We start from the raw sequence: 16096 nt of genomic DNA, 5'->3' as shown, positions 1-16096 counted from the left end.
ACTTCTTGTTCTATCTTAAGATTTTTGACCTCTTCAGTTAAGGCACCATTCTTTTCCATCAAATATACAACAACTACATCAAACTCACTTGAGTTTCCATTTGCAAATAATTCAATAGTGTCTTCCTCTTTGTAATGAATGTCATTTTTCTCAATAGCTATCTCTTTGCTTCTCCTCAATAAACACAACAATTCATCTCTTACTTCTATGAGTTGGTGTAGGGAAAGCTAGATTTCAATTTTTGGTTCTCAATATTCTTTTCCAACTTGTAGACTTCCATCTTCAAGATCTTTCCTCAAAGTTGTAAAGCTTTTCTTTCCAGAGAATAAGGCTCTAGTACTAATTGTTGGAAATAACAATGGGAAAGTAAACTCTAAGAAGTGGGGTGGGGGGTGAATCAATACTTCAAAACTTTAATCATAAAACATTCACCACACATCTATATCACAATTTAGTATGTAAACTAAAATAGCTAACTACACATGTTCATCCATAGCATAAAACAAGTAACACATAACACAATAAATTTATTACCCAGAAACCCTCCAATAAGAAGGTATAGGGTGAGGATGATACCCACAAATCTTCACTACTGCAGTTGTAAAGTGTAGCCAATTAAGGTTACAAGAAGTTTGACCATAAACTATGATGTACCATGTGAAAGGTCTACCCTATTAAAGGCTTACAAAGACTGTTAAGTCTCACCCTGCTAAAAGTGTGCCTTATTAGAGGACTTAAACTTGCAATAAAATAAGCACTTAGTTGAGAGATTTTCACAATCCTGTTAAGACAATTCTGTTAGGAGATTTTATCTACATTACTTGTTAGAATGATTCAACACCATGATCCTTTGATTAGCACTATATTTCTAGAGGTTAGCTCTTCTCTTTTCTGGTGTGTACTTGATCCTTCTTATCAAATGTGTCTCCTTTGCCCTCTCTCTACTTTCCTCTATTCTCTCTAACTAATTCTACAATTCATAACATTATCACAACCTCCATATCCACTATGAATGCTCTCTACACTTAGAATTTGAATCTCTTACGTCTCCTCTTCCTTCATGCACTACAAATTGTTTAGGGTTTTTCTCCTTAAGTAAACACAAGCTAGCTAGGCTTAGGTTAGAATCACTGACTGAGGTTGATCCATTTTGCTGCTTAGAAAATCCCTCAATTTGATTGGTTGCATGCACTTCATAAGGATTGGTAATATACATCTATATACATCTTCTAGAATTGTAAAACAATCGTTAAGTCGGCCCAAAAATGGTTTACATATAAGTTTGTGCCATTACAAATAACTATGTCTAAAACTATTCACTCGACATTTGAAGTCTTTGATGCTCGACATTCACTATATCTTCAATGTTGTAACTTAGTTCTTGAATGACTCGACACAATTTGTTACTTGACTCATGAGTGACTTGGCACTAACTATCTGCTTGACACATATTGGTGCTCGGTACTGACTATGTATATTACTTGACATATATTGTTTGGCAACTTATGCTTGACATGCTTTGATCACTCGACTCACACTAATTTCTCGGCTTGCTCTGATCACTTAGCTTGCACTATAATTTCGCTGAATAATGACTAAGTGTTTTGTCATTGCCTTGTCAAAACCAATATGAGATTAACATAAGTAATTAGTTTAGATCATACAGACAAGAGGCATTCTTTTCCCTACATTCATAATCGTTAGATCTTGGCTTGTGTTGATGCTCCTTTATCCCTTGAATTTCATTAACCTACTAATATTTGATACCTTTGAGGGTTGTTTGAAAGAATATCTTTCCTTGGACTCAATCCTTTTGATATGTGTGTGGTTGTGTGACAAACTTAGGGTTGGCTTCCTTCACTCACATTCCCCCCTATACACTTACTACTAGGTATACTACTCTTCCCTATTTTAGACATTAATGAAGGATCAAAAGGCGTTGCATCTTTTTCCCTACAATCAGCTGGTCCATACACACACCAATACAAAATATTAATGATTATAGTCAACCAATATTATAAGAATTTTTCAATTCACAATTATTAGTATAAACATTTGTAGTAATTTTATCCCTATTCATGCTATATTCTATAAAGTTATTAATGCTTAGCTTTATATTAGAATTGACAGGAGGCTTCATTTTATGAGTTATGTGAAATAAGATTGGTTATAATTCCCTTGATATTTCTCCCTCAACAAAATGATTCAATCTATTAGCCTTGATCCAAGCTGAATATAAGTTCAAGCCTTAAAGGACATATTTCTCCCATGAGAGATCTTTTTACTAAAAAAATCTATGAGGTGGTTTTTGAATAACTTCATCCATGATCTTAGAGCAATTAACATCCATCATATAGACCAACAAAATGTTAGAGTTTGATTGGGAAATCCACAAATGAGATAATATCAATATCGGTGATGATTATAAAAGTCAAATTAAAGAATAAATATTAAATTTCAAGTGATAAAAAATTAGGTAAATATCAATTCTCAAAATTGGATCAATTAAATCTTTTATTTGGGGTCCGATTTCAACTTCAAATGACCAAAATTCAAAAATTCAAAACCATTAATTAATATAGTTTTTACATTTATTATTGTTGGTTATTTTATTCACAATTCTCCCATCATAGACAACTAATCTGAGACATAGTGATCATGGGTTGAACTCTATCACAATGGGTTAAAACATCATGTCATCTTCTTTACTGGGTTAATATGTCATATTATCCCCATTTTGCAATTTTTCAAGGTGTCATTTCAGCCCTTAAAAAATGGAAAAAGTCAATAAGTCAATGCTACAAGGTGGAAAAATGCATTATGTTATTGCTATTTACTAGTTTTGCATATATACATTATGTATAATTTGAGCAATACAAATTCACATAACCATGAAGAAAATTTGCATGCAAGAACCTATTATAGGTAGGTAAAGAGAAACAAAATATAAGGGTTTGGCTTTGACAATATGCAGTATTATATTATCAAACCAAAAGAATGAGTAAGATAGATAATGGATCAATCCTTATAGGAGTAGATCAAATACCTAAAAGGGAAATCCCAAGAGGTAAAAGAATTCAATTATTAATATAATTCTTAAATGCAACTAATGTAAATGCATGAAAGTGAAATCTTAAGAAGGGAGTAAAGTTAATGTAATCAATGTAAGTAAATTAATACTTTACTCTAACACCTCCCTTCAGACGAGAAATAATATAGCTACAGACAATGCCAAAAAGCTAGCAAATGAATGACAATGTTGAAATCAAACTTGGGTCCCAACAACATGGTCTAATGAGGTACCAATCACAACCAAATTTCTATGAAATGTTGCAATGGAGAAAACAATGTGGGAAAAACCGATGAATACTAAAAAAATAAAGAAGGGCGGCATCATTGAGACCCCCAAAAGACAAATTCCTTCAACCCATGCATATAAAATAGTTGAAGGTATGATGGGGATACAATAAGTTTAGTGAAGATGTTAGCAACCTGCTTTGTAGTGGGAATATAATCTAAGCTAAGAGAGTCATCCTGAATCAAATGCCACATGTGCAGATCAATTTTCTTGGTTTTTTTTTGCTCAATTGGGTTGTATGAAATGTGAATAGCACTCTAATTGTCACACCAAATTATAGTGGGACTATCAGGAGGGGAACCAAACTTTGTCATCAACTATCAAAGCCACAAAATCTCCTAACTAGCTAGCAGTGTTACTTCATACTCTGCCTCTATAGATGATAATGCATGAGTTGTCTACTTCTTGTAATAATTGTGATAGGACCATAACCAAGACAAAAGAAAAAGCTAGAAAGTGAATTCTCTTCATCAATACCACCATCCCAATGTAAGTTTTTCTAACAAACAATCTTAGAATCCACTAATGTGTAGTGAATTTAATAAAATATAGTGCCCTATATGTACCTAAAGATACATTTGGTAGCCTACCAATAACTCTTATGAGGATCATGTGAGAATCTAGAGACAATTACAACTGCAAAGGAAATATCAAGATGAGTGTGTGTTAGGTACAACAAACTACCCAAAATATGTCTATATAATGTGGAGTCCACTGTAAGAGTAGAGAAAGTGGTAGATAAAATAACATCTAATTGAAAAGGTGTGGGTGCAGGCTTGCAATCAAGCATGTTTAATCTCTGGAGCATATCAAGAATATATTTCTACTGGAGTATTGAAATCCCATTAAAGACTGAATAACTTGTAGGCCCTAAAACTAGTGTGGAAGACCAAGATTTGTCATCTCAAACTGCTCAATAAAAGCTTGTTTAACACTCTAAATCATAGAGGATGAGATACCTATGATAACAAGATCATCAACATACAACACAAGTACCAAAAGTTGATGCAGGAGCATCCAGTGGTGTAAGGGCAATCCTGTATCACCCAAAAATATGCTTAGTGTTAGTTTTTGTTTAATGTGTTTTTATTTCTAGATACCCATTTGGGTCAAGTAGAGATTCCAACTCTCATAGTTCCACTATTGGTTTTCTGGGTTAGTCTTTTTGAGCACCTTAGGATATGTACCAATGTAGAAAATATGTTATTTTATAATTGAAGCATAGTTATGATGAGTTAGAGGGTATAAGTTAGAGGGATGATTTTACTTGTAATTTAAAGCACTCTAGAAAAAGAATTAGGTCAAAAGGCTTTACGGTTTGAAAGCTATTGCAGTTTTAAGTTCCTTGGAGACCCCCTAAGAGTGCTTCAAAGTTAGATTTGAGGCACTAAATGGCCTCGTACAAGCCCAAAAAATGAGGGATGAGAAAATCTTGTCCATAGAGTTATAGAGTTCTTAGTGAGCTTTTTGATAATGTAAATGGTTTGTCAATCAGAGTGCTGGATCAAAAGTTATGCCTCCCAGAAGTTGGACTACCATTTCTAGATTCTTCTAATTTTACACTGACTTCTGATATGTTTTCTAGAACCTTCTATTTTGGTGGTGGATTCCAAATGGCATATTCTAGAATGTATTCCTAACCCTAAACCTAATTCGGGCTACTTAAGATCATTTCTTGCATCATACATACAGTTTTGGTGGAGTTTGGGAGAAGGTACTGTAAGAGGGGTTTTTTTTCCAAAATCTGATAACATTGTAATCCCATAGGGCATGTTGTTGAGTTTTTTTTTGTTGTACTAAATGTGATAGCATATCACCTTTGATAATAATCTTAACCTTTTCCTATTGTGATCATTTTTTCTTGGGTTGTGCCTTCATCAAGTGGTATCAGAGTGGGTTTTCTTGAGTGTGTAGATAGAGCACCGACTGTGAGCCAGTTTGCACCAGGACTGCGTGGTTGTGGGTTTTGGTATAGTGAGAAGATGCATCCACAATGGGAGTGTGGTGGAAGGGCCAGATTTGTTCCTCCTAAGGTTAGAGCCCTCCAGAGGCAAGTTCAGGCTTTGTAATAGGAGATATGTAGAGGGATGAATATTCCTGTAGGTGACAAAAGTGAGAAGGAAAATGAAGAAGAATGAAATATTGTGCAAGAATGGGTAGGAGATGGAGAAGTCCTAAAATAGGTAGAGGAGAAGATTTTTAGGGCCATTTCCAAGCTAAGAAAAAGACCTAAAGTTGACGTCAACATATTTTTCAAAAAATCTAAACTCAGATGAGTTGATCGACTAGATCAACAACCTAGAGGAATATTTTGAGTATGAGGATATCGGGGACCCTAATAGGGATAAGTTTGCAAAGGACAAAATGAAAGGCCATGTCAAAATCTGGTGGCAAGAGATTCAATTGGAAAGAAATAGAAGAGGAAAGGATAAAATCACAAGATGGGATCACATGGTGGACAAACTAAAGAAGCAGTTCATTCCTGTTAATTACGAGCTTGATTTGTTCAAGAAGATGTAAGGGTTAAAGCAAGAAGGAAAACATGTATAGGAATACACAGAGAAATTTTACCAAGTCCTTATTAGGGCAGGGCATGCTGAAGCAAACAAGGAGAAGATTACTTGTTACCTTAATGGGTTAAGACCTAGCATTCAGGAGGAGTTAAGTCTAGTTAGAATGAATAGCATTGAAGAGGCATATCAATTTTCCTTGCAAGTTGAGGAGAAGTTAAACAAAATTTTTGATGGAAGGAAAAGAGGGCACAGTCAAGGAGGAAGGGGCGATGATAGGCCATTTGGAGGCCAAAATGAAAACCAAAAGAAAAATGAAGATGGGGGTACCAATCGAAACTAGAGGAATGAGGCTTTCAACCACTCCAATGATAAAAAAATTGGAGATAAGAGTGGAAGAGGTAGAGGACATGGACAAGTTTCAAGAAGAGGAGGCTTTCATGGTACCTATTTTCATTACAATGAAGAAGGTCATCATACCTATGAATTCCCTCAACACCAAAGAAGGATAGATAGGAGAGCTGATGGTCAAGCAAGGGTTGCTCATGTGGATGATGATGCACAATCATCACATTCAGAGGATGTAGTAAGAAGAGAGGTTCTGGTTAATGAAAAGGTCTTTCTGAGTGGTGAGACTAAACTTGACAAAGGAAGAGTTTATTTCTTACTAGGTGTAAGTGTAAAGGTAAATGTTGTGATGTGATTGTTGATGGTGGGAGCACTGAAAAATTGGTGTTAGAGGAGATGGTCTCAAAGCTAAAGCTCAAGAGGGAGAAGCACCCTGATCCCTATTGAATTTTTTAGGTGCAGGATGATCATAAGGTCCTAGTTAGTGAGCAATGTTTGGTAAAGTTCAAGATTGGGAGTTACCATGACGAGGCTCTTTGTGACATCATCCCAATGGATATCTACCATTTATTGTTGGGAAGGTTGTGGCAGTTTGATAGGCATGCTATACATAATGGTCATGCAAATACACACTCTCTAACAAAGGATGGAGTTAACCATAAATTGAAGCCCTTGATAAAGGAGGGTGGTGAAAAGGTATGGAGTAGTGCTAGGGTATGTCTTATTGATTGAAGAAATTTTCTCGATGGCACGAAACATTAGCATATGTATTATGCTTTAATTTCTAGAAAGGATAAGGAAAGTAGTAGTGAAGTTCCACTTGAAGTTTTAGGTCTATTAAACGAGTATGGAGATGTCATCTCTGATAATGTTCTAGAAGGGTTGCCGCCAATAATGCAAATCAATCATCAAATAGATTTAGTCCCTAGAGCTAGTTTTCCAAACAAGGCTGCTCATAGGATGACTCTTACTAAGACTGAGGAGCTAAACATACAAGTTCAGGAGCTATTGAAGAAATGTTTAATTTGAGAGAGACTGAGTCCATGTGTAGTTCTTGTAGTGTTGGCATCAAAGGAGGATGGAGAGTGGAGAATTTGTACAGACTCTCTGGCTATAAATAAAATAACCATCAAGTACTGCTTTCATTTGCTAAGGATGGATGATCTTATGGACTACTTGAGTGGAGCTTAGTACTTCACAAAGATAGATCTCAAGAGTGGCTATCAACAAATATAGATACGAGAGGGCGATGAGTGGAAGACTTCATTCAAGACCAAGGAAGGTCTATATGAGTGGTTAGTCATGCCCTTTGGACTAACTAATGTGTCAAGCACCTTCATGCAGCTTATGAATGAGGTACTAAAGATTTTTTTGGGAAAATTTGCCATTATCTATTTGGATGATATTTTGATTTTCAGTAAGTCTCTGGATGAACATTTATTGTACAACTATAGTGTCCTTGAAAGGTTGAGGGAAGAGAAATTGTTGATTAATTTGAAGAATTGTAACTTTATCAAAAGGGAGTTAGTCTATTTGGGGTTTGTTGTATCAACTCAAGGTTTCAAAATGGACCTAGAGAAGGCAAAGGTAATCTTAGAATGGCCCACTCCAAGGTTTTCCACTTAGGTGAGGTCATTCCATGGTCTAGCTAGTTTTTACAGGAAGTTCATTAGGAATTTCAGTAGTATATGTGCACCCCTAACTGAAACAATGAGGGGGGGATAGAAAAGAGTTCAAGTGGACTATAGGAGCTGCAAGGAGTTTTGAATTGTTGAAGAAGAAGGTGATAGAGCAACTAGTGTTGGCACTTTCTGATTTCAACAAAGTGTTCCAGGTGGATTGCGATGCTAGTGGCAATGCTATTAGGGTTGTGTTGAGCCAAGAGGGTAAGCCTATTGCCTAGTTTAGTGAAAAATTGAATGATGCAAAGAAGAAGTATTCTATTTATGATCAGGAGTTTTATGCTATAGTTTAAGCCTTAAAAAAATGGAGGCATTATTTGTTGCCAAAATTATTTTTCATGTATACTAATCATCAAGCAATATAGTACCTAAAGAACCGAGGTAAAATTGAATCAAAGATATTTGAAATGGGTAGAGTTCATGCAAAGCTATACTTTTTTATTAAAACATAGAAGTGGAAGGTATAATAAGGTTGTAGATGTATTAAGTAGGAGAGAGTTGTTGTTGACAAAAATGCAAGTTGAAGTGGTTGGGTTTGATGAACTTAAGAATCTGTACCCCAAGGATACTGACTTTGCAGAGGCTTGGAAGGCTTGTAAAGAACCTATTACTCTAGACAAGACCACGTGGCTAGATTACATGATTTAGAATGGTATGTTGCTCAAGGGCAGTCAATTGTGTATTCCAAAGAGTTCAATGAGGGAGAACTTGATCAAGGAGAAACACAATGGAGGGATGGTAGGACACTTTGGTCAAGATAAGACCATTTCCATTATTAGTGAACATTATTTTTGGCCTCAATTGTCACAGGATGCGAAGAAGTTTGTGCAAAGTTGTTGAGTATGTCAAACAACCAAAGGATTTAACTCCAAATATTGGACTCTATCAGCCATTGCCTATTCCATTGAAGCCTTGGGAGGACATAAGTATGGATTCTGTTCTTGGATTGATGAGGACACAAAGGGGTAATAACTCAGTATTTGTGGTGGTTGATAGGTTCTCCAAGATGGCACATTTCATTCCATGTGACAAGACTCATGATGTAGTGCATATTGCAGATTTGTTTATCAAAGAAGTGGCGAGGCTACATGGTCTCCCAAAAAGTATTGTTTCTAATAGAGATACTAAATTCGTTGGGTATTTCTAGAGGATTTTGTGGAAGAAGTTGAAAATATAATTGAAGTTTAGTTTTGCACATCATCTGCAGATTGATAGACAAATAGAAGTTTGAGCAATTTGCTGAGGTGTTTAGTAGGAGATAAGCCCAAGGGATGGGATTTGATTCTACCAAAAGAAAAATTTGCTTACAATAATTCTATGAATAGGAGTACTGGTAGATCACCATTCCAAATTGTGTATGGGGGTAGTCCAAGGACTGCACTAGAGCTGAGAAAGATGGAGCAAGGAGAGAGGACAAGTGCTGAGGTAGAAGACTTTGCTGAACATGTAAAGAACCTACATAAGGCTAGAGCAAATCAAAATAGGAAACATAAGAAGTTTCGAGTTGGGGATCTAGTTATGGTATACTTGAGGAAGGAATGATTTCCAATGGGCACCTACAACAAGTTGAAGATGAAAAAAATTGGTCCCTGCAAAATTTTGAAGAAACATGATTTAGGAAATGCATATGAGGTGGAGTTGCCAGATGGGATTCACATTTCTCCTATTTTCAATATTGCAGACTTAACAAAATATCATGATGATGGTGCAGAGGAGGAGTTGATGTTGGAACCATATCCAATTCCTACTTCTAAGAAGGAAGAGATTGAAGAAATTCTGGATAGTCATGTGGGCCGGAGTACTAGAAACATGCAATATGAAGAATACCTAGTGAAGTGGAAAGGATGACCAGTGGAGGATTCAACTTGGATATCCACGATGGAGCTTGCACATTTGGGTTTTCCTCTACCAACTATAAAGTGACAGGGTCACTTTTCAATTTACCCTGGGTGTCTGATGCAGGAGCATCCAGTGGTGTAAGGGCAATCCTGTATCACCAAAAAAATATGCTTATTGTTAGTTTCTATTTAATGTGTTTTTATTTCTAGATACCCATTTGGGTCAAATAGAGATTCCAACTCTCATAGTTCCAATATTGGTTATCTGGGTTAGTGTTTTTGAGCACCTTGGGATATGTGTCAATGCTAAAAATATGTTATTTTGTAATTGAGCCATAATTATGATGAGTTAGAGGGTGTAAATTTGAGGGATGATTTTAATTGTAATTTAAAGCACTCCAAAAAAAGAACCAGGTCAAAAGGCTTTATGGTTTGAAAGTTAGTGCAGTTTAAGTTGCCTAGAGACCCCCTAAGAGTGCTTCAAAGTCAGATTTGAGGCACTAAATGGCCTTTTATGGGCCCAACAAATTGGGGAAGGGGAAAATCTCATTAAGAGGGCTATAGAGCACTTGGAGAGCTTTCTGAAAATGTAAACAGTTCATTAATCAGAGTCCCGAATCAAAAGTTACGCCTCCCAAAAGTTGGACTACCATTCCTGGATTCTTCTAATTTCACACCAACTTCTGACGTATTTTCTAGAACCTTCTATTTTGGTAGTGGATGCCAAATGGCATATTCTAGAATGTATTCCTAACCCTAAACCTAATTCGGGCTACTTAAGATCATTTCTTGCATTGTAAACATAGTTTTGGCAGAGTTTGGGAGAAGGTACTATGAGAAGGGTTTTTCTCCAAAATCTGATAACACTGTAAGCCCATAGGGCATGTCGTTGAAGCTATTTTTTTGGTACTAAATGTAATAGAATATCACTTCTGATAATAATATTCTCCTTTTCCTATTGTGATAATTTTGTCTTGGGTTGTGCCCTCATCAAAAGTTTAGCCTCATGACATTGAATGCAAATTGTAGGATCAAAAGAACAATGTGTGTAATGCAAAGCAAGAAAAAAAGAACCCATCTTATCATACCAAGTTTGAGGGGATTTCTTTAGACCATATAATGACCTCCTACGTCTACAAATCATAGAAGACTCCTATACAAATTCCTAAGTTTGTGCAATATAAATCTCCTCATGAAGATCCCCATGCAATAAGGCACTCTTCACATCCATTTGATATAATGTCCATCCGTAAGAAGTTATAAGAGAGAGTACAAGGAAAATATAATTCATCTTGGTGACATGAGAAAAGGTCTTAGAGTAATCAATAGCCTCCACCTATGAAACCCCTTTGCAACTAGATGTGCCTTATACCTACCAATATAACCATCTACAACAAACTTGGTATGTTACACCCACTTGTACCAAACTAAATTTCTTCCTTTAAGAAGATGAAAAAGATCCCAAGAATGATTATTCATCAAAGAAGAGTACTCCTTTTCCATAGGCCTATCCAACTCAGGGTGTCTTGTCACCTCTGAAAACTTATGAGGATCATTTGAAATGACATGACTCAAAAGATTTGTACTAGATGTTTGAGCATGAGTGCGACAAGAATTTTAAGGATCTATTGCCAAAGGTCCAACTCAACAATATCATGATCCCACTAGAGTACATACTAAATATTTGGTAGAGGTGGGTGATGGGACTAAAAAATGCATCCCTGATTTTGATTACCATTCTAATTTTGAGTCAAATTGAGCCCATATAAGAGCTTTTTGTGCATGTGTACCCAACCATCACTTTGAGGCCTATGAAGTTTTTTATGTTTCTAACACTTTTCATTCAGTATATTCATGTTTCCTATGATGATAAATTGTCATTTTTAATCATTTTGTGAAGCGTCATTTTGAGCATTGCCAAAATCTACATTTTTGCTTGTCAAACGATGACAAGAAGCCTAGTTTGCAATTAGATATCTTGCACCCAGTTAAGTTTCATGATTCATGGCTATGGGAGTGTTGAGTATGAATATCAGAGAACCTATGTTTTAGTTTTCAAGTTATTTTGATATGTTTTGACTAGGTTTTGAATCCCTCAAATTTGGTTGTTTATTGTTGTCACATTGATGCATATTTCTCTGAATTCTAGGAAGCCCTGTTTGGCCAGTTATAACTTTGATCCAGTTGATCAAAATGAGAAAATTTGTATTCTATGGGTTGAAGAAATTCTATGTTCCATATTTGAGTCTATGGTGAATCCATTTGACTATTTTTCAAATGTGATTCCAAATGTAGTTTATGAAGTTATATTCGTGTCTAAAAGTGCAAATTGATCCGTAGCCTTGTTCGGGATGTCATAAATTTGAATCTATTTTAGATGAGACCAAATTGATTGTACCACTATATTCTACTCCAAAAATTATGCAATTATGCTAGTTCTCAAGTCTTGACGAATCCGTCTGCATACTTTCCTAGTCCATTTCATTTGTGAAAATTGTAATTTTGCCACTGTTTCTAGTTCTACAATTTTGAGGACCCAATTTTGCATGCTTGCCAAATTTTCCTAGTTATTTTTCATGAGACAAAATCATAGATTTATACTCTCCTTGTGATAGTAAATTGATGCCCCTATTTTCAAACCCTCAATTGTCTGTTTGGCCTATTTTCGAAGCCAAAACCAAACACACTTTATTGTTTTCTAACATGTTTGTTTGTAGGCAGTTTCAAGTCAGCAACTTTGACGATCAATATCTTTTGACCCAGGTGTCATCACGACACAAAATATAACAAGGTACAAGAATGTGGAAGAGTCAGTATGCTTATTTTTAGGGTTCAACCAGGTGTTTTGGTCAGTTTTTAAAGTCAGCTCCTAGGCCTTCCAGATAGAAAATCACAGTTTGGGGAAAGAGGTAAAATGAGTTTTAAATGATGATTCAGTGGTTGAATTTTAATTTAATTAGTTCTAGGTGATTAATTGATCAATTTGAAGGGTTAGGTGTTTCAATTCAATTTTTTTTAGCCAGACCCACTCTGGGGCCTCAACTATTTCTATCAAACTGAAAGATCATTGTGGGGTTTTGAAGGTTTTTGAAAGATGTCATAATTATTTTAGATCATTATGATTATGTCATTTTTGGAATTTTTAGCTGATTAAAGAGGGTACAAATAGTAAATGAATGAGGCCCTTTCTCATGCATGAAAATGCAATTTGAGGGAATAATGTTGTTTGACAAGGAGAATGTTTTAATCCACTTCTTCTATGGTCCAGAAGAACATTTTCTTTTACAAGTTCATTTCTTCATTTTCACATTAAGACTCATAACAAATGAAACATTTTGTAGTCCCAACCAAGTTAGGGAAAATAATTAAGCACTCGAAAGGAGAGATATAACACACTGTTAATACATTAGGGTGAAAACAAAAAGGGTATGTATGCCTTGACATATAGAGCCTCATAATTTTATAGGATGAGGTGGGAGATTGGTTGGTCAAGGTAGTCAATTCATAGGTCATGAAATGAAGCATCTTTTGGGATGAAGTATAGTGCCTCATTTGCTAGAGATATTACCCAATAGAAATCCACCATGTTTAGACAAGGTGCAAGATAGGTGACCCCAGCCCCAACCTATCCTAGAGCAACAACAATTTGGAAACCAAAATTCAGAGGTGTTGTTTTGAGGAGATATGTATTTGTTTTAAAAAACATGAAGTAGAATCCTTGTCATAAGCCAAGGAGCATCACTTACAAGTACACTTTTGAACTTGGTTGAAATGTTGTTGGTATAAAACCATTGTCTACAAACTTCTTTCCGTTATGAGCCTACATGGTACCATTTCACAATGCTATTCTATTATTCAATGTAGTCCTTCTTATAGAGGGATGACTCAAGAAATATGAAATATGGGATTCAATCCAACACTCCCACTCTTCGTGCACTACTATTTCACAAGCCTCCAATGGATCATTGGTTTCTTCATGCCCATAAATTTTATAAGATGGGTAGGAGTTCAAGGTTTGAAGGCCGATGTAGATCAACTACTTGATGTTTTTAAAGAGCTTTTAATATGTTATGATAGGTATTAGCATGCAATGATGCACTTGCATTGTACTTTGGAAGTAAAACTGGGGGCATGGAGGATGATTATGATGGTAAAGATGCTCATGCAAAAACTAAGGAAAGTGATGAATTTAGAGGACTTCCTAATTTTATTTCTTACCTCAGAGTAGAAAAGTTTTGAGCCATGGAAGAAAATGCCTTTGTAGAGATTATTGGGCATCATTTTACAATCCATAAAGGTTGCACAAGTTACCATCGATTGTTTGACTCCCGATGTACTCATTTTGAGTGCAAAAGAGTAATTAGTTTGTACCTACATTCGATTTTCCAAATGCACAGTTGCCTTCTATGAACTTTGATAAGTTGGGGTTATGGTGTAGTATCTCAGGGAACATACAAGGTTAAGAAGATTCTAGTCAGCAAGGTAATCACTAAACATGGATATTGTCTCACTGTCATTAAGACATAGCAGAATAAAGGAATCATTTCATGCACCCTTGCTACGCATGGTATCACATTCCAACACACTTGAAACACAAGAAGTCAATCATAGGTCCATATAATGGAAGAATATGTAGAGGAAACTATCACCATTTTTCCCACATTGGTTGGGAAGTGGTTTCCAAAGTATTTTAAATATGCCTACACACTATCCATTAGTGCCTAAGAGGCATGCCCCTTTTGGGACATACAAACTGTGTGGAAGGACCCATAGTTGAACTCATGGTTGAAAGTAAAATTTGGACCAAATGTGCAAACATGGACAATGACATGGTGACATGAGGCAAATAGGGAGGTGCCATGTGGAGTAGAAACCAAGGTGGGCCTAGTAGATTGCACAATTGCAATAGTCAATGTGCAGTTAGGCCTAACTGTGATGAAGTCATGAAAATAACAATTAATTGCCAATGGCAACCTTGCCCAAGTTAATCCATGGTTAAGGAAAATAGTTGTGAGGGTGCAATAATGGTTGATCACAACTTTGCCCAGGTTAATCTATGATCAGAGAAAAAGATTGCAAAGTTGCGTGAGGTTAGTTGGACAATTAAGGAGACAATTATCACATGATCGAAATAGTTAGTCAATAGTGGAGGTTAGAGGTGGAGATGTTGTGAAAATGTGCCATGTGGCAAGGAGATGCTGACAAAGAAATGACGTGGAAAATCTAACCTATTAGATGGTGATACATGATACTCATTGAGAAGTCAACTGAAGGTTTTTTTTTTTTTTTTTTTGATGAATAGTCCTTTTCTATTAATAAAATATACTAAGAATACAATTCAATTGAAGGTTTGACTAAGGAGGAGTTGAAGTTAAAGTGAAAATTTGAAATATTTAAAAACATTGAAATATCTTTAAATGTCTGTGCATTCTCAAATTTGATAAAATTTGAAAATAAATTTGGGATGTATTGTATAGTTCAAACTATATGATATTTAAAATATTTTCAACATTTAAATGTTTGATTTGTGGCCAAGAAACGAGCACCAGGGGCCTCATTTTTAATTGAAATATGAAGTGTAATAGACCATTGGAAAGGGGAGAAGATGAAGTTTTCAAATCTATATTTAGAATATGTGCAAGTCTTTAGTGGTAAAAGATATAAGAAAATTTGTGAAAATAGAGGCATTCTCAGTAGAACATGTTTTTTTTTTATCACGGAGCTTCAAGTTCGGTTAGAAAGAAAACATAGAAGTTTGTTGGTTCCAGATTTGGGGAAAATGTTCCTTAGAGTATTATTTTGCCTTTAAAGTCATTTAGAATTCATTTTGGCATGATTCTTAGTGACATTTGTGTCTTCTTGCAAATTAGTTATATGATTCCATCATTTTGAAGACATTCCTAAACACACGTTAGAAACAAAATGAGGAGATCAAATTTTTAGTTAAAGGAAGAGAGAAGAGAGAGGTTCTACATCAACAGGTGGAAGTTCTTCAAGTGGACAAATGGAAACATCATAGAAGATTTGAGATTTCTTTCATTCTATTTAGTCTCTTATCTTCTCTTTCTTTAGGGTTGTTGGTAGTTTTTTGGTTCTAGTCTATTGAGCAGAGTTCTATCTATGATATTGCCATGCCCAACATTTCTCTCTTGTATGGACACAATTAATGAAGTTTTATAGATAGTAATGGTCTATTCAACTATTTCATGAGTTATTTTCACGCTTCCTTTATGTATTTTTTTCAATGAAATGAATAAAATGCAGCAACAAGTTTATCTTCAATTTGATTCTTGTCTCCTTTTTATACTTTTTGTAATCTTCTTGGTTTGTGAACAAAGAGCACAAATCTAGGAAAATTGT

This window comes from Cupressus sempervirens, chromosome 8 (assembly GCF_028749045.1).
Source record: "Cupressus sempervirens isolate cs-2001-9-10 chromosome 8, ASM2874904v1, whole genome shotgun sequence".
NCBI classification, from domain to species: Eukaryota; Viridiplantae; Streptophyta; class Pinopsida; order Cupressales; family Cupressaceae; genus Cupressus; species Cupressus sempervirens.
Note: the sequence above shows the minus strand (reverse complement) of the source record.